Source organism: Bombus vosnesenskii, unplaced genomic scaffold (genome assembly GCF_011952255.1).
Source record: "Bombus vosnesenskii isolate JDL3184/JDL3185 unplaced genomic scaffold, Bvos_JDL3184-5_v1.1 scf7180000014816, whole genome shotgun sequence".
Classification (NCBI taxonomy): Eukaryota; Metazoa; Arthropoda; class Insecta; order Hymenoptera; family Apidae; genus Bombus; species Bombus vosnesenskii.
This window is the reverse complement of record NW_022883662.1, coordinates 282,904-303,741: the sequence shown is the minus strand read 5'-3', so window position 1 is coordinate 303,741 and position 20,838 is coordinate 282,904.

Here is a 20,838-nt window from a genome sequence, read left to right as displayed (position 1 = left end):
CAATTTCGTTACAGAAATAAACATGCAACTATATAATAGATCTGGTTAACAAACTAATAGACTAACAAATAAACTTACATTCGCTCTAGAATGCAAACAATAATATAGGCACAAAAAAACATTTGGCACGAGAGCCTTTTATATAAAATTAAACAAATGTTCCCTTCATTCTATTACGTGCTCATTATATCATACTTGGAAAATAGAACATTTTTCGTTAAAATACAAAACATAGTTTCTGACATTTACGATATCAACGCAGAAGTTTCGCAAGAAATTGTATTGGAACCTATTCTATAAATACTTTATACTGTCAATATATCTACTACTTAAAAAACAAATCTATTCATATTTGCTGAAAGTACCATCATATTAATCACTCGCGAAGATCATAATGCAAATTCTCCGCATTGCAGCACTATGTGCAAAGGATTAACACTAAAGCTACTGACACTTCGTGTATACATATTTCTACCGTGTGCGGTCAAAATGAACAGTGATTAAAGAAGTAGTAGTTTTTATGATTTAACTCAGATAATGGTTAATTTATAACTAAATGTATATAAAATGATGAACCTTCATAAAATTTCGTCCAAACTTACTTTTGTTTAATTTCAATTATAGACTTAAATAGAATTACACTTTTATTTATATAGAGAGATATCTTATTCAACTTTGTTGCATTTTTTTCAAATTATCTTATTATCAAATGTACATATTTTGTCGGGCGGTCAAAATGACCGCTCACGGTAGGCAAGACAGAGTACAAATTTTTCTCAGAAAATAAAAAAGCAAACTAAAATTAATTACCGAAAAATATACTGTATGCATGTTTTAGGAAAAGTGAGAAATTATGAAGCGATATCATAAAGTTTAAATATGGTTAAATTTGTGTAGAGTTGCGAGAGCGGTCAATTTGACCGCACCGGTAAGTTTAGTGTTAAGAGTGGTCAAACCAATGCAAAATTGGAGTAAAGGTTAGCCAAAAAAAAACATATCACCTTCACACTAAGGAAAGGAAATCCTCCTTCAAAATAACTCAACAATGTTATGCTATCTCACAGAAAAATAGCTAGCTAGAAATGCATCTAGACTGTCGGTTAAAGAGATCGATCAAATCGATTAGAAGGAAAATATGTACTGGCTTATCAGGAAATTCTCTAGATTAGATGTAAACAACGAATTCTTAATTTACAAAATAATCATCAAACTAATCTGAACGGGGCATGCCCGGAAGAAGTTATATCGCGAAGTTTGAAGCACTACGTTCCATAGTACTTAGAACCATAGTTAACGCAAACTCCGTGATACCTGCAAACTCCAAATAGATTTAAAAACTTCATCAGTAATAAAAGAAATAATATACTTGAGAAGCAAATATAAAGTAGAATAGGTGATCATCTCAACAATTCGGCTGAAGCACTGTATATTGTAAGTGAGCCTAACTGTGAGAATACTGCAAGTGAACACTCCAAGGACCTTCTTCCCCAACAGCAAAACACTATATTAAAACTCTTGCACAAAGGCACTATTTAGAGGCATTTACTTTCTGCTGAGGAAGCATCTACGTGTTACTTCTTTGAAACTCCGCTATAATTTACCGAATATATACGATATATTTCGCAAATTTGTCATCCTTTATCTTCAAATAATATAATAATATATTAATAATAATATAATAATTCTCAAACAGATTTATTCGTTATTTGATTTGAATAATTAATTATTTTTTATTCAACCTTCATTGACTTCCATGGAAAGAATCAAAATCCGATGTTATTATCCTGGAATTAGCCAGTTAGTTGTTTTTTACTAGTATACTCGTCACGAAGAAATGGCAATATTTTGTGTTATAACGAGTACTGTCAGTAATAAAATTAAAAAATAAAACAATCGTTTCATTACAACTTAATTCTACATTATAACAGCCACACGTACTTTGTGCTTGATGAGTATACTCGTCATCGCTTACTTTTTGCGGCACATTTTAGGTGCACACTTTTCAAAGAGGTTGCAACAGCTAACTGGTTAACAGGAAAAAGTTCGTGTTGCAATGCCTGTATCTCAGCCATTAAAAGCTTAAAACCGTCGAAAAGCAAGCTCTCGTGAAAGAAAAACGCGTGGGCGTGCAAGTGAACAGCGCGGGCGGCGCTTGATCGCTCGTTAAGAAAAGTAAAAATTCTGGAAGATATTAATTCAGATTGGCTAAGCAAGACAACGTGCGCGAAATGCGGATTCACAGTTAATCGCGTTATATTTTCGAGATCTCTCGTGCCCTCTGGAGAACGCAACCCTTTCGATAACAGTAACGACAACAGCTCGTTATGTGCCGCCATATTTAACCCTTTTCCTCTCTTGATCCTAATTTTCAAACTCGTCTGCTGTCTTGTCGTGGCGCGTAGGACTATTGAAGAGGAATCCACCGTGTAGACAGAAATGAAAGAACCAACAGAGAAATAGAGAGAGAGAAAGAGAAAGGAGGAGAAAGATAGAAGTCGTAAACGAGGTCGAGTGTCGGCAGCGTATAATTTCGATGACAAGCAAAGGGGTGGTTATATTTCTCTCTCTCTCCCTCTGTCTCTGTCTCTTTACGTAGACTGCGAATGGTGAGCCACCCCTCTGTGATTGTATTAATTCAAACTACCCTCTCCTCCCATTTACTTCTCAGTTTCCCCTTGTTCCTCCCTTGGTTCGGCCCGCTGGTTGCCACGATCTCTTTCCAGGTCTCTTTCCTCTCTCTTCCGTTGTAGTTCCGCGATGGCCCTCACATCCTCCTACCAACCCATCCACTTCACCCCCTACCAGTCCACGACCCTCCTAAAGCACGACTTCCGGAGGCAAACGAAGCGTGCGAGCGTCGTGTATAATGAAGCGAGCTCGTTCGTTTCCTCGCCGTTGTTCCAGGCGTCGCGTCGTCACCTTCTTCCGTGTTCTTTAGATATCTATGCTCCTCTGCCCCGAAGATGCCTGAATATGGCCAAATCTCAAATATTTAAAGCGGCCCTTCTATTATTGGAATTATCTCTGTACTGTGTATTGTGTGTTTATACCGTATTGATTGTTTTGAGTGGTAATCTATGTACAGTGGTTACAAAAAATATTTACGCACCATTGTGTTTATTATACCATTGACATAGATGATATATTTGTCAATGAAATCTTCCACATCAATGAATGAAACTCATAATAGCAATTCTTTGAAAGCGACAAAACTGAAACCATAATCAAATAATTCTTGTTATAATATTTATAATATCTAGAGAATAAAATAAATCTCCATTTAGGTTTAAATACTTCATTTATATTAACAAACATTTGAATTCCTATAAACATCCGCAGTCTAATTATCATATTTTTATTATAAGAAATTTCCTGTTGAACAAACTCTGCCAGATGCAAATGATTTTCATCTTCCAACCCACGCGTTTCGTTTACCTGTCATACACATACATGCGAATCATAAAGACGTACTTCCTAAGCTGTTGAATACCTGAGAGGACGCAAACAGGTACGATGTTGCAATAAAGGCATCTAGAAGGAAGATTTCTGTCCTTAGAGTGGTATGAGCGAAGAGCGGAACCAGGTTACGGGGGTTTTTAATAAAATCAGGCGATCGTTGAGGCGTGTCAAATGGAAATATGCACGTTCGGTCGAGGGATTTTGCGGACGGGAGAGAAGCTTTCCCGTTTGTAAAATGGGGGTGCGACTCGATAACGATGGAATTCATCCACCCACACTCTCGAACGAACGAAGGGGATGAGGTTGGAGGATAGATGGGGGAGAGAGTAGACAGGGATGATGAGGAAAAATTATTTTTTTCCTTTATTCCTTCCATTCGCCTGAACGTGTATCGTAATCAAGGAGGCGCGAGGTGGATTAGCGATTCGATATCGCGGAAGGTTTTTTCAGAGTAGCCTGACCGAAGGAAATTTTCCGCGAGGCCAAACAATATTCTCTCGCTTGATTTGAGAAAAAAGTTCGATCTCCGCGCAAGCAGGCCCTATCTACAATTCCCGCGGTTTCGTTTCAATCTGTTTAATGATGTGATCATTTTGAATTTTTGAGACGGTGAGACGATGTTCTCATGATTAGAAGAGTTAAAGAAAAATAGGAAATAGAATTTATTAGCAATTGTTAAACATAAACGTAAAGATGAATTTATTTCTTGAAACAGGCTACTGAATATCCTAATGTTTTAATTATATAAGGGAAATGATATTATAAATATATTGTATTATGTGTGTCGTACAAAACCGTTGAGATCTCATTAGCATTATAACGAGATCGTGTTGCGTAAGTTACTATTACTATTGACATATAAAGCTTCGAATCAACCAAAAAGTGTATATAGGTGTTATAACATTTATTTACCTAGAAATTAAATACAATTAAAAACGAAGAAACTAAATTATATATATATATATCTTTTTGATCGTGATTTTCTTTTTTAATATATTTTTTTTTATTTGAGTATGTTACCAGTATCTTCATAAAAATCTGTAATTGGATTGATAGAGTATTTACTCATTCATTAGATTCCGGATTGAAGGTAAACTAACGAAAAGTAGCAAGTTCTGTTTATCTGAATGTTTATCACGCGGCGAATAACGAGTTAAATAATTTGTTTTTAAATTACAGATCGCTTGAAAATTGTTCATAACCAAATTTGGCAAATTACAAAACAAATTACAATTAGTTTGACTCAAATAGCCATACTTTATATTATCGTTTATAGTGGACAAACGAATATGTTCTTTTTGTTTATTTATATTTCCTTTAGTCGTGTCAAGAAATGAAATGTTTTACCTAAAATAATATTTAACATAACGCAATCAAACTCAAAAACTGAATTCCATTATTTATAATCGATGAGATTATCGCAGTATATATATATATAGATTCTGACTATAATATATAATCTAACATTAATTCAAGCGTATCTGATCAGCAAAATATCCAGCAAATATTTTCGAGTTTATCTTTTCTCAAGAACAGACGAAACTTCAAGATTCGCTGTTCACAATTTGCGCAAACTCCTTTCAACCCCTCGCGATCTATGGAAACACACCATCCGTTCGCATGTCAAAGTGTGTCACGATGAAAGCGTGCGGTGTACATGGTAAAGTCGATAAACGTGACAAATGCGGAGGGTACACGTTCGACAACCGATCGCATCGAAGGCAACGTCGAAGTTGCTTCGAACACTTATGGGCCACCATTCGTTTTACGAGGTTTCTTATCGGGCTGCTGCCAGCCCATAAACGCATCTTTCCTATATACAGGGCATTCTGACGCATTTACGTGGTGAATGTCACCCAGTGTGTATTTATCGAGTACCTCGCGAACGCATAATACCAGGTTTATCAGCTGGCGAGAAATGTTTCGCGAGAGAAACGCGACGTGCACATCGAAGAAGATTTGGATGTTTAGTGTGGTTGCTATTCAGTTTATGTTGTGTTATAAAATAGCAGGTCAAAATATGTTGAATGAAAGAAATACTGAAAATTAGTAGTAATAAGTTAGGAATAATAAAGATAATAATAACAACGATAAAATAATAAAATTGTGTTGCATTTGTATGCACTTATCAAAATTTTAAGGTGCTATACTATAATACATAATACGTAAAATAATTTTCTATATGAAATTCAGTCGTTTAATTATATGTACAAAAATATGAATTTGCATAAAGATTTGTAATCTAGTTATATATATAAAATAATGTAAAAATTGCGGATTAAGTACGATCGTTATAATGGGATGGTAGACATAACACATAATATCTAAGCTATAAATATATTTTTATAAATTTTAACGGAAAGGCAAAGCTGACAAGGTATTGGATTTGAAAGTTGCTGTAATATGAAAAACTTCATATGCGAGTCTTATTTATTAGTTATAATATCTATATAACAAACTTATCATATTTGAAACATGCGAATCGTAATTTTTTAATCATGTCATTATTGCAGAAAATGTGCGATATACATGGTATGTTAGTAATTGTGGTACAATTGGAAAGAACTGATTCTACATGGAAAAATAAATCGGAAATATAGAACAAATTTTTTCATATAATATTTCGTTTTCGATAATAATTATCAATTGAGTACAATAAACAGCTGAAAGTTATTTGACATGCATAGATATGTAAAAGTATGGAGTAATGTTTTCTCTATGAAATAGCGTTTAAAGAAAATAGAGTTTGCATATGCATAATTCATAAATCTTCAAATTCTATTTTCTCGGAAACGAAACGCCTTATGAGGAAGTTTCATGTTAAATTTTTGACTTATTTTCACACGTAGAATAATTTCCTGCTGATTATTTGCTCGTGTTCAGTTCGGAATTAGTCAAGTTCAAATATTTGATAAATTGTCAAGCCTAATTTATTCAAAATCAAAGTGCTATATGAACAAATTTTACTCTACATTCTGATGATTTCTCAAGAAAATCATCTCCTTACCAATTGTATTCTAATTACTGGGATACCCTCTGTCTTTCGTGCGATTATGTATAAATGTTCATAGCTTAGTAATTTAAGGTTTTCAGTTACTACGATCCACACAGAAAAATGTTCAGTGCCGGTGGCGTCACTCTGTAACCCCAAGATACCTCCTACCCCTTGAACCATCCTTCCACTCTTCGAAAGACATCTCAGTATCCTTATCTACTAGCTGCAGGTTATCGGCGAGGTCCGAGATTATGAATTAAAAGAAAAGGAGAGGTTGAGGAGGGTGGATAAGAGGCAACATCATCCCCGTTTATCCTCGATTCGAGAGTATAACGCGTGCGAGAGCCACATCGACGAGGGTAAACGCGACGAAAGCCAGACAAAGACTTTCACCAGCTAAAAGAAGGACAGGAGAGAGGGCCGTCTGTCGTTTTGTATATCTACCCTCGTACGGTGGAAATTTCGTTACGGGGGTGATTTTCTGCGGGGGATGGCCAGCCCCGTCCCCGCTTTAAACCTGATTGGATGCAGAGTTATCTCGCGCTGCGTTACTTCCGGATGATTGGTCGCTGCGGTCGTCATGACTACCTCACCACCACCACCGACGCCGCCACCCCCACATGTAACACCCCCGGCACCCCTCTTAGCCACCAACCGCCCCTTTGTCGTATCTTTGTCGCACAAATGCCGATAGTATGTTTCTTACTTCGTTTCGCTCGTTTCGTCCCCGTTTCAATTTTCCCAGGCCTCTTTTTTTAGACCTGTCCGTTTCTTTTTGTCGTTAAGGCACGCGGAGACACCGGGTGTTTAGATAACACGCGACAGGATACGGGCTGGACACCCTCCGAGACGAGTATGCTGAGGTTGAGAAGACTCGTGTGGTGAATGGAAAGGCGCAAGCGTGAGGGGGTTGTTTTCAGGTGTGAGAGTTGGCTGTTGATTGGAGTTGCTGTTGAGTCAGAAAGTTGAGAGTTGTTGGATTATGTACAGTTGATCACGAAGGTATTCGAACACTTGTAGAAATCTTTCATGAATATATTATATGTGATATACGAGACATTAGTATTATCATGCTCGTATTAGTAAATTTTGAAACGAATCTGAAAATATAACATAGAAATTAAAAGTTATTTAGTACAACCGTATATTTCGCAGGGATCGCAAAAGTATTTAAACGGTCAAATTATCCATTATAGTAATAAGCCTGAATCTTCAGGGCGGATATTTTTAACATTTATTATATGCTTAATATTTTGCAGCAAATATTTTATTACTTCTATATAGATTCGTAGATTACTTTCAAATTTCACCAGCATATTCCTGACAATTCCACTCTTGCGCTAGCGATGTCTGTACGTTTATTAAAATACAGGTGTCGAAACATTAATTCAATTTTATAAAAATGTTTATTTAGTGATATCTATGAAAATATAATTGGTAATATGGAATGTAATTATTGTTGAAATTAAAATCAATTATTAACCTCACATATTCTAATACTGTGAAAAAATTGTTTTTTTTTTTTAGATACAAAACACAGATAATTATGAAATATTTAAAGATGGCAATGAAATAAAGTTCAAGACTAGAAAGAATTTTGAACGTCATAAACTCAATGCGTTACCATTTGTAGCTTAATAGGACATGCAACTGGCAAATCGATATTCTCAATCTGCTTTGATGCTAACGGAACTGACATTCTTGGTATCGGACTTTCTTTATCGCAAATTCTGTACCATGATGCACTTATTATTAGTAAAAGCTGCTTTTATATATTCCAGTATTTTTTTCAGTTTAATCTGTTCTTTCTTTTTTCTTCTTTGAAATTGTTCATTTTTAAAAAAGGCGTAACTCTGTATTCAAGATCTTTTTAATTTGTTTATGTTTGGAAATTGGATTTATTAATTGCAAATAATTTATAATTAATAATTATAGATAATTTTTCGTTCGCATTATTAATAACAGTTGGCTACTTATTTTGAAAAAAAACTGAACTTTTGTTGCTTATTTATGGAATTTGTGTAATCTTCTTCATCGTCTAAGTTATTATTTGATCATGTTTCCCTCAGTTATATGATTAGTTATATGATAAAGAACAAACTTTCATGCTATACAAGTAGATATATATATTCTAAAAGAAGATTCTTTTAACAAATGTCTCTTAAATATTCGCATTTTGTTGTTATATATATAATCGGTTGACAATAAGTGTTATCTTGGTCTAATCTACGAACGTGCTTACGTCTTCCACTATCCAGTATTTACTTACTTAATATTAATTCAAATTTTCTAAAACAATGACTATAAAAGGTATAAAATACTTCACTAAAATATAAAGGTATTTGCAAATATTTTTTGTAGCCACTGAATATAATTATCTATCCAAAATCTCTTCACTAATTGATCCATAAAAAACAGCGTATTATATGCAATACTATCTATATGTACATTTCCCAATAAAGTAGCATTGAAGAAGGCAACTCGAATAAACAGAGGCACATCAAGTCCAACAAGCACCCCAAACGACCGGAATCGAGCGTGGATAATAACAAGGCACCCTTGTACGAACAATAAATCTCTAGCCAACAACATAACCTGTCGTCAAAAGGATCACTATGGGCGTGACTGTAATGTCGTAGCTCGTTTCGATCGTGAGAGATGGAGACGTCAACTTTTGTACGATTCGTCTCGGACCGCTGTCGAGAATCGAGGCATCGAAGTGGCGTGCAATGAACATTTAGGATTCACGCTAGAGCTGTCGAATGTGGCTGCGTCCACGAGCTGACGTATACGACGACGACGCGACGAGTCGATTTGTGGCGCGTGTTGCCTGGCCATCCTGATAATTCCGTTCATTGTTCGCTATGGGACCGACTGAAGCCACGACGAATCGTTCGCGCAGCTGAAAGATTGTTTTGCACGTGAAAATCGGTGAAATATTATACAGTGGGTACAGAAAAGATATTGCCATACTATTGTATTTGTTATATCATTTATAGACTAATTCATTAGATAATTTCCAAGAATACTAAATTTCGTATCACTTAGTAGTATGCTTTCGTACGATTGCGAAAATTTGATACTGCAAAAATGAAGTGTCGAACTTGATTAAAAACCTGGTAGTCACTGTATATTTCGAATCTACATAATGATTTACTTCCCCATTAAATGTTACAGTACTCCGTTTTTAATATTTTTTAATGCTTAACACTCCATTTTAATACTCCACTGTTTAATACCTTTTTATACTTTTGCACATTATGTGCATTTTGTACATTTTTGCATCTTTAAATTTTTCACAAATTCATAAAATCATTAACAACAGGTGTCGTACTGCAAACAAGAAGCAAATGTAGGAAAAGTTTTTTTAAATGTTTTAGAAAACGAATGTTTGTAAAAGTAGACGAGCATTATGTATTCTGCATCAAACTGACAAAACGTCATCGAATAGAAATTACAAACATGAACAAAGTGCTTGCAATTTATTATAACGGAAACTATAATATACCAAAATAATTGCTCAAGTATCGTTGTAAATATTTATCGATAAATATTAGCTGTATCATATATAATGTTCGATATATGTATGTATGTATTAATCTTGTATCAGATATATTGTTGTCATCCTTTGAGTAGATATTCTATGTTTATCGTAAATGTGACTTTGTAAATTAATCGTCTTAATCTCCTTGATATTATTAAGTCTATGAATATAATCGAGTTAGGTAATACACGCCGTGGCACGTTAGGTCACATGCTTGTTGGTGTCTATCGCGTGCATACTATTTGCGCGCAAAAATTCAGCCATGGTGTTCGGTTTCGCGAATGTCTGCTGAGTCAGGAACCCGACCATCGATCACTTATTGTTAGCGACCGAACAGGCGTCGTATCGCGACTGCACTTATTTGCTTCGACACCCTTTTCGCCGACACAATTCTGTCATTTCCATAAAAAGTCCCTATGCTGATAGATCGACGCTTTCAATTCCGCACGAACAATCGCCGTGTAATCCGATCAAACAATTATTTATTTCCTATGAAATTTACGATCGATCCTCGTTTCGGAGAACTACAATGTTGATTTCAACGCTTCTTTTTCAGATATTTAGCTATTTTTAACAAGATCTGTTTTAATTACAAAATCGCTCATAAAATCGAATTGCAATTATTTTTATGCCTTATAATCGTAGCTACTATGTGAAATAGAATATACTATGACGTCATTAATTCGATTTTTAAAAGTCAATAATGGAAATGGCGTTTGTAATCGTCAAATCAACAGTCCGATGACTTCTTATTTTCAATTTCTTCAATTTTTGTATTCGAAATTACGTTAACATTAGGACTACTAAATTATACAATATTTTGAGTTGAAAGAATCTATCCAACTGAATCGAAGTTTACGATTCTTTTTTTTAGAACATTATGACACATATTGTTAAAATGTAGCCCAATTTGTTCATCTTCACCTTTATTATAAAAAAGCAAGGAAATATATAATATAATGTTACAAAAATTACATAACGGCTATTAATTATATCTTCATAAAATTATAAAAATAGTAGACATATTATTATATCGATATGTTGCTATATCCTTGGTTTTGAAAAAATGTAGGGTTTTGTTATCTTTATTGTAATATTATCCCAAGATTTTTCTAGCTCGGATGTTTTAATTTCTAAATTTCTTTTAGGAATACATTAATAATCATTGTATTGATATGTAAATAAGAATAAAGTGCGTTTTTAGTTTGCTTACTAAGTCAGATACACAAATCAATCAATACACAAAGTAGTGATTGTATCTACAGAATAGTATTTGCAAACTATGATATTTACTACGCAGAGCATTTATATACATATCTACTGATTAGTTAATTACAAATGTAATCAAATTTCGTATCGTTCGATAATACTTTCATATGATTACAAGCATTTGATATTATTAAATGAAATGTAGTATTGGACATATTGTATTGACATTTTATATAAGCAAATAGTATTTTATATAAGCAACATGGACGTAGGACAATACAAACAACGACATTGGCGTTATTGGAAAAGGTATCCGTCGCAAGGAGTTTCAAAGTAGGAGTAATTACATCGGCAGTTGCGGACTTTCGCGGAAAGGATTCTAGCTACGTGTAAACGATCCTAGGGTCGTGTCCTGGAGAAAAAGAAAGAGCTCGTCGGTGAAACCGTGAACCACCCAGAAGTGTAACACTAGCCCTGGCTCGCGGAGAAGGTTCGCGCGCCTTACGGTGCAGAAATGGCGGCTTGTATCGTGCAAATCCTAGACATGTTGCACGAAAAAATGCGTGGTACGCGTATAAGGTGACCCGACGACCGGTCACCTGCCGTTGGATACCAAAGACACTTTATACTGGTGGCGATATAGGCTTTAAAAGAGTCTGACAGATGACCGTCGATGGGAAATGGACCACCATGTACGTGATGAAAATTATATATACCATGTACATCGTTGTTTGTTGGAAAGAATGACGCCGTGAGAATTTTTAGGACGATGGAATGAGGGTTATGTTGCGGAGGATGCTGTGAAGGTATGTTAGGAGACAGGTAGCATACGAGGTAACAGAGCGGATGATCTGCAATTAAAATTTGTTTCCATAATAATACAGAATTCAGATTGTGTGTATGGTTAATCCCGCCGCGATATTGAAATATTTGTTTTAATTTCGCTTTTATCTCAATAGAGAAAAGGACCTTTATCGTTTCGACATTATACTTGTGTGGAATGTTTCAAGCAATAATATTCTTTCATATGTTCTCCAATATTGAAAAGTTAAAGTACGATACGGTTAAAAATAATACAAAAGAGGAGGGTTCAACATAGAAGAACCTGATTTTTGCTTTTTTACATTAACACTTGTTGCTTTCTTTCATCCATTTTCGACCTAATCATGTTTTTCTATAATTACAAAATTCTTTGAATTTGAAAAAAATGGAAAAGCATCAGTGTTTATATGCATAACTTCTTGTTAGAATTTTACGTTGAAGATATTACATTTTTGGTAAAATGTCAAATGTCATTTTGCTTGTTGAAATAAGAGTGAAATTAGAATATAATGTAGGGAGAGAGCCAAATGGTTTTAGAAAAACGAGTCACGTTCGTTTACTTAAGTGTTTGAAGCCGGCAGAAGTCTCGGATCTGGACGTCTTGCCGTTTTCTCGGCGACTGACTAAAACGATCATCGACGGTTCGATATCGCGGAATGTTTAGATCATCGGCGCTCGGTCCATCACATCTATACCGAACACCTACGCCTGACACGGATCCTCGAGAGAGGTTTCCGCGTCTTATTGCCTGCAATAAAAATCACAGGTGAAGTCTCGCCAGTATATGTGTGTGTATGTTTTTCGAATGGGCATTGATCTGTTTTCAATACAAAGAAAAGAAAACGATTGGAGAGAAATTATTCGTAAAGTGAAAATGATCCCGCGAGCATTTTTAAGACGATGTAATCTCGGTTAAAATGGTTATCTATATATAATATATACATAATAATTTTTTACTAAATACCTATCTATTTGCGATCTGTAGCTTCTATATACATTTTCAGATTGTTTTCTAATTTGACTACTATAATAATGGCAGTCGTTATAGTGGTTATGAAATTTCAAGATTTTTATATGACGTATGCACACAATAAACATTAATAAGTTGACCATCGCGCCTATCGTTATTGAGACGTTTGTATCACGCGTAAACGATTTTCAATCGACGTCAAAAGGCTTGGTGAGTTTTAAGAAGAAAGATGCAGTCATAATGAAAGGCCGCAAGATTTCGATCCGGCACAGTCAACGCATTAAAAATTGAGATATAAAAGATTCGTATATATTTATAATAAAATACGAAAGTCGATCATTTTTTCTTCACGCGCATAAGAAGATTCAGAGAATAGGTCGAAATATACGAAGCCCTTCATTTCGGATTAAATCCCGCAGGCGTTTCCTAACGAGGAAATCTCCCCATCTCTATGCTGTTTATCCTCGCCTAGTACACGTTGGGCGTTGTTTACATGCGTAACAGCCCCGGTCGTGACATTACTTTGAAGTGTCGCATCTGCGGTTACCCAAGAACACCCTGCGGTGAATATTGTGGAAATGGGTAAGAGAACTTTGCGTTGCTATTTAATCCCTTCGCATTGCGCACGTTCGCGGCCGGTAACGCGATTTCGAGTGGAGATTTTAAACGTAGGACAGAGGAAAATGTTTCATTGTGCAACGCACCCTCTCGATCCCTTCTTTGTATGTATCTTTGTGCACCGCTCTTAAGAAACATCTTCGAACATGGCAAGGTGAATACTGTATGGGTTGGGCATTTGTATGCTTCTTTTTGTCAGTATTTATTCATTTTTTAGACATAAGTGGGTATTTGTGGTGAGTGGTTGGAAGATGTTTTGTTGTGTTTTGAATGTGAAGTGTTAGTTATCTAGGTATTACAATATAGTTTATGGCTATTGAATTAGGATTACATGTAGAGCCTTCATTTTTATAAACATAATATGTCACGTACCTATTTATGCTTACATATAATATGTTAAATAAATAGAAAATTATTCTTGATTGTGTTTTTCCATCCCAAAAATCGCATAAAAGCAACGTCTTCAAATAGAAATATCCATTTAACTTTACTCGTTGGTGTGTTAATTGAACACGAAATATCATCCTTATAAATAAAACATACATAGATCCGTTACAAAATTAAAAATGTAATACTATATGTTTGGTTAAAATAATGTATATACGATTCTGTTTAACGATGCACTTTGTAATCTTAATACAGTCAGTAATCTTTAAAACGTAACCTTTTGGTTGTCTACATACCGTTTAAGGCTTATTATGTGTTCAAAAAAGAAAAAAAGCTGTTCGTGTGAAGCAATAGATATCTACCCTTTGCCAAAAGGTTCAGCCGCTCAAATTTAATCCTACGCAATCCCACTAGGCGGCACACATTCATTCTCATCGTCTCTCCACATAAATCCACGAAACCTTCTTCTTTTTTCTAATCTCAATGACACTTTTGCTTCCCGACACTGATCCCGCAACAGCAGTTCAAAGTGTTTATTGTAATATCTCGTATGGTGGACCCACTCCCTCGGAACCTATCCATTGGCTCATGTGGGAAAGCTCGGATTTCGTTCGAAGAATGCCAGACATTACATACACCCATTTTCTGGCATCAACTTATGGAGCACAGATAGGCACCTTGGCTTCTTGATGCTTGAAAATGGTTTCCTTTCGAATAACTTTCGTGTATTATGGTATATTAGGCTAACCTTTTTGCAAAATTTTATTATTTCCAGTAATGAGTTTATAGAGTTTATCAAAAATCATGATTTTGATCATTTATAAAAGTAAAATGTAATAAATTCTATATCATACTCTTCAAATTACTAATTTTTTACTAAATTTATGTGTACAGTAGATAATCTGTAACTTCTATATACATTTTTAAAATGCTTCATTATACTGGTAGTGATGAAATTTCGGATAAGTTTTATGTAGCATATCGTACATTCATTATGCGCTTTCTACGATACGTGCCGAAACACCTTTGTGACGTTATATAGTGACTACAAAAAGCATTTGCATATATTCTTATTTTCCAATAAACCATTTTTTTACCTGGTTTTACATTTTCTTTCCATAGCGTCAAATTGTCATAGCCATGTGACAGTATTACTAGATAGTATGAAATGTAATATAGATAAACTTGTATCTAATTAATTAGTGTGTGAATACTATAATAAATGCAATGGTGTATAAATATCTCCTGTAGCGATAGTCAAATTTGAAACAAAATCCCCAACTCCATCATTTGAATATCTTAAAGTACACTCTTTTTCTACTTGAAATGCCCATTATCTTTCAAGCATCTTTAAAAATTTAGCATAGTTGCAATAAAAATTTCGCACAAACTTAACATATGCATGCATACGTATATACATAAGTACATATACGCGTTGAGCGCTTAGGCAAAAGCGAAGGCGAACCTTAATAAAGCGTCAACAGACGCCAGTACATCGTGTATCCCGGGGTGTCGAATAATGGGATGGTCGTGTTCGGTATCGCTATAATGGCGTTTCTCTCTCTCTCTCTCTCTCTCTCTTTCTCTCTCTCTTTCTCTCTCTCTCCGCATTGACAATAGGTCGGCTAGGTCAAGTGTGCGTATACTAATCATGTTCCTGGTCAGAGCCGAGGGCCGAGAATGTACCGAGAAAATGTGAACTATGCATGAGGTACAATGCCCCTCTCACACTTTCGGCCAGATGCTACGGATATTTTCGGACCTTAGCTGGATCAGAGTACTATACGTTACACGGTGAAACGTTGCTCCACATCAATGAAGATGGATTGAAAGGGAAATAAGAGAAAATAACGAACTTTCGAACGTAAGTTCGGTTTTTGGTAATTTAAAAAATTTTCCTGCGCATTTGAAGTAATCCAAGAAATCCATTGATATTAGATATTGGCCAACAGTTTGGGTTGAATTATTTAATTTTATAATTTCAAACTGTATTTTATATTTTTTATACCTTTTAATGCACACATTTTTCACCAATTAGTAAAAATTATTAACTTTTGTACGAGTAAGAAATGTCTAATCAACATAGATCCTAAAAACAATATACAGTCGATGGTAACGAAATATGAATCGTTGATTAGTCATTTTTTACTCTTCCCGGTAGCTATAAATTCTTTAAATATCAGATACTTTTCCTTTAACATTTTGCACATGTACTTATAGTATCTTGGTAGCTATCGAATACATAAAGATGAATGATTAAAATAATCAGTTAAACTAGAAACAATTTATACCAGTACACATACATATATTATAGGCAGATGCCTTAAGAGAGTGAATAATACATATATACGTATAATATACAGGGTGTCCAATTTTAATCCATAGATGCGAATTGCTAGGAAACCCGTTATATAAAAAATGGTTCAGATAGGAAGTGAATGGTATCGAGAGAGTTAATTAGTAATCAGTTTTGATGTAATTAGTTTTCCTATAGACTAGTAGAGGTCATGTGAAGGTGACATATGTTTTATTGGATGGAATCATACAATTTTTAGCGCATTAATCGATCTGTTTTAACATTCTGTATAAAAATTATTAATCTATACATATCGAAAAACCGTTAGTTTATCGGATTTGTTAACTTTCATTTTGTAAAACCTATCGCATAAAAGACAAGGGAAATAAATACGAACGTTATACTGTACGTCTCTCCTTGTGATGTGCAATTTTTTATAGTTCATCTCTATATAACCTGTGTGTGTCTATCTACTGAGAAACTACGTAGTTACACCATACCAAGTCTCCCTTGAAGTCATTCAATTTCTGTCTGAAGATTCTTCTGTACAATTACCAATAATTCTCATCGATTAAAATCAGACACTGTTGCGTATTATCGACTAAAGAGCAACCGGTCAGGTCAAACTGATCGGTCGATATCGCGTACCTCGAATGACCTAACGTTCAAGGTGGAGGAGATGGAATAACTCGAGTGTTAGATTTAGAAGGCACTTTATTTGTATTCGTCCTAGCACTTAACCGAACTAAGTTGGAACTTTGTCGTCCTGTGTCTGTAGTCTTCGTTGCTTGTAGTTGAACTCAGTAAGGACTCTGTCGTTCTGTGTGTACTGTCCGATGGTAGTTTTTCCTGGCCTCGAGTCATTACGTTTACTGCCCTGGGAGGACCGGTAATTCGGAATTTCTTAATAAGGGAAATGAGCCTGTCCGTGCCATAAACGGACGGCCAACTAAAATTCCGAACAGACACCCTATATGTAATATAAATATAATATAAGTTGAAATTAAATAATCTAATTCAAGCCTGACTCAAAGTGTTGCAACAAGTGCTGTGTAGTTTCTTCGGTTGTACTGTTTTCGTGTCACATTTTAAGGATCATTGTGAAACTTGATTTACGTTAATTGTAATAGACAAGTATATGATAATAGTCGTCTTATTTATCGATAGCGATGTTTATAATTTTATGGGAAATTTAAAAGTATAACAAAGGTATATATGTACAAAATGCACTTAATGTGTAAAGATATTGCATGAAACATCTATAACAAAGCGCCATTATACCTAATATTTATCGAATGAAGCAGTGAACGAATCCATTTATGTTTGCATATCTTTAGTTACATTCACTAAAATGTAATAATATAAACATTCACAGTATATTCACTATATTGCCTACTTATTTACACATTTCACTTAAAAAATTCATCAAAGAAAAATTCGTCTAAAATCATCTAACATCGTCCAAATCGTAATTTCGATATACTATGTAAAGGTTTCCATCATCCGTGAGGAAGTTAGCTAGTATCAAGAGATCGAACCAACGATGTCCATCATCGGGAAGAGGAGGAACAGAGAGAGAGAGAGAGAGAGAGAGAGAATGATGGACGCTCAGCAAAGACAAACGAGAGGTAGGAGACGCGTTATCGGATAATTTTCGTGGATTCCGAGCTAAACTAGCGAAATGATGGATCGACTTGCAGAGGAGCGGCTGAGTCGGAAGATCGGTAACGTGTGAAATTTTTGAAAGGCAGGTTAAGCGCGATCTCGCGCTCGACCGTGCGTGCACGTTAGGTACACACGTTGCTCCAACAATTTATGATCTTCCAGTCTCCCTTCCCTTCTCTTTGCATACTCCTTATTTTCTGCAGATTCAAATTCTTTCTGGTTTTCATCAAATTTCATCATTTTCTAATTCTGATTGCACATCAAGAAAATCATTGCTGATTGCAAGCTTTTCATTTTATAAGGTAAGATTGGTTCGTAATTTGTTAAGGCTTAACATTGTTTCATTTATCATTCTTTTCAGTCAATTTACATTATCGAATTTTGTTTTTTTAACATTGAGGTTACGAAAGAGAATCTCGAAAAGTGTGCTTTGGATATATTTCCTTCGTTACTTTTCCATTTATTTAAATCTTACAATTTTTGAAAATTTAAAGAATATTGAAATGTTCAGAGCTATGATAAACTATTTTGTTTGAAATTGTGAAGATTTGTTTCGTATCTTTCATTTGCGTAGTAGGTTTCTGAAAGGTATTATCTAGAATCGTAGGTAATAGAATTGTATTATTCTGATACAATTTTTCATTTTAATACAATGCAAAATACTATTGTTAAGGCAATGTGACATGATATTATACAATAGGTATTAAAGATACAATCAAATCTTTTTAATATTTATTTTAATTCTTTCATACATTGGAGAAACGACACGTTATTACAACTGAAGCTTCAAATAATTATCACATTGCAAGAAACCAATATTTTTAACGTTAGTTAAAAATTCTGTACTAATTTATCTATTTAAAAAGTTCATTTATATTTTTTTCTGTTAAATGATAGATAAATTATATTTGGTATTACAAAACCTTGTGTAGACGATACTCCAATATTGTATTTTCCAATACTTTAGAAATAGAATTTGTATAATTATAAGATTTGTGCCTGTTACCACAGTTATATTTATTCCTACTTCTATCTAGATTTCAGAAATAAGTCTATTTCTTTATCGTTGATATGTACAGTGACGTACAAAATGAAATAATATTTGACAATAGTAATCGACTATATTACCTATAATATATATACTTCAAAATAAATAATTGCTACAAACATAATGAAATAAATTGATATAAAAATTATCAATTGATCCTCATACATATAAGTACCAATTTTAAACAGCCTTTTCTCTGCTTCTGTATGTAGTTGCAATGTTTTGTTCCATTTTTTCTATACTTAGTAAATTTTGATTATTCATAGATGTATATAGAAATATAAGTTTTATACGATATTACGTCTTTCTGGCATTCTTTTAATTATTCTTACCCTTTTGACTTCCTCTCCAAATTCAAGTTTGTCAATCTTTCTCTTTCTCTATCCGTTTGTCTGTCTGTCTATCTGTCTGTCTCTCTCTTACCATGTCCGTGGATTTCCCCATCTTCCCTGGTAACAGCAACTCTCGAAATCGCGTCAGCATTTAGCCAGCAGTATATTAGGCGAAATACAAGCGGATATCCTCTCACGGGCCATTACTGTTACCTTTGATCATCGCATGACCGGAGAGTGGTTAACGCTGCGTCATCAGAGCATGAATTTCTCTCTATCTGCCCAGTATAATTTACAATCCGTGCCGGCTTTCTCGCTGAACGTCCGAACCTGGATAGACCTCCTTCTCCCCGACCCCATGGAATCACCCTACTAGCGACTGTTATCGATGTAGGGGTTAAACTTTTCGTTCACGCGCTCTGACTGGAGTTAAGGCTCCTCTCTGTTGCGAATTTTTATATACATATGTGTACTAACTTATTGGGGTTTTGCACTGTGAGCATAAAAAAGCAACATACAATATACTGTGATTACGAAAGGTATTGGCATATATTTTCATTGGAAAATAACGTTCTTTTATCGGGTTCTACATTTCATTGATATAATATCAAATGTTTGTAGTCATATAAAGGTACTATCAAATGATACGGATCTTAATGTATCTGGACGTACTTAATATCTTTATATACACGATTACAGAAATAAAAGTTAAATAGAAATTCGTTTCGCTTATTAAAAATTATAACGAGTATTCCACTTCGGATATGTTATACATTTTTCTATATTATATACATTCTGTGTATTTTTGTACCTTTAAATATCCCATAAATACAGAAGTTGCATTTTTTAAACTCGCATTCTATAAAAATATTTTACATTTGCATAAACATCCGCATAATATAATAATAATAGTTCGATCGTGCAAAGGGTGTTGAACCAACTAATTCAAGCTATTACCAAGATTCTCTTACATAATTCAACTAATATTATTAGTAATTTTTTACAAGTGATAAGATAAGAAAAAGTTATTAGCAGATACTAATAAATTATTTTATATAATATCTAAGGTTTGTAAAAATAATGTAACTATATAATATGTAATAAAAGGTAATTTTACATCGAAAAGATTGCTTTTAGGACTTATGATGATTAGACTCTATCATCCTCTTGATGATTAGATAGATACTATAAACCCTTTAACTCTCTGAGGCATAGCTTTTTAAGACAAAACAGATCTTTAGTTACACAGAAATTTTATTTAGAATTACGTTCATTCTGGGTGACTTGTGGATATATACTGACCAAATTACATAATACACGTTCCTTCCTGTGCGTCTATTAAACGTATGTTAATCATTAATGTTCGAAATCAGTGAGGTATATCGTAAACCGCTGTAATTCGAATTACCTTAATATGTCAAGGTAGGATGAAAAAGATTCCACTCTGCATACATATATGTATATATATATATATATATATATATATATATATA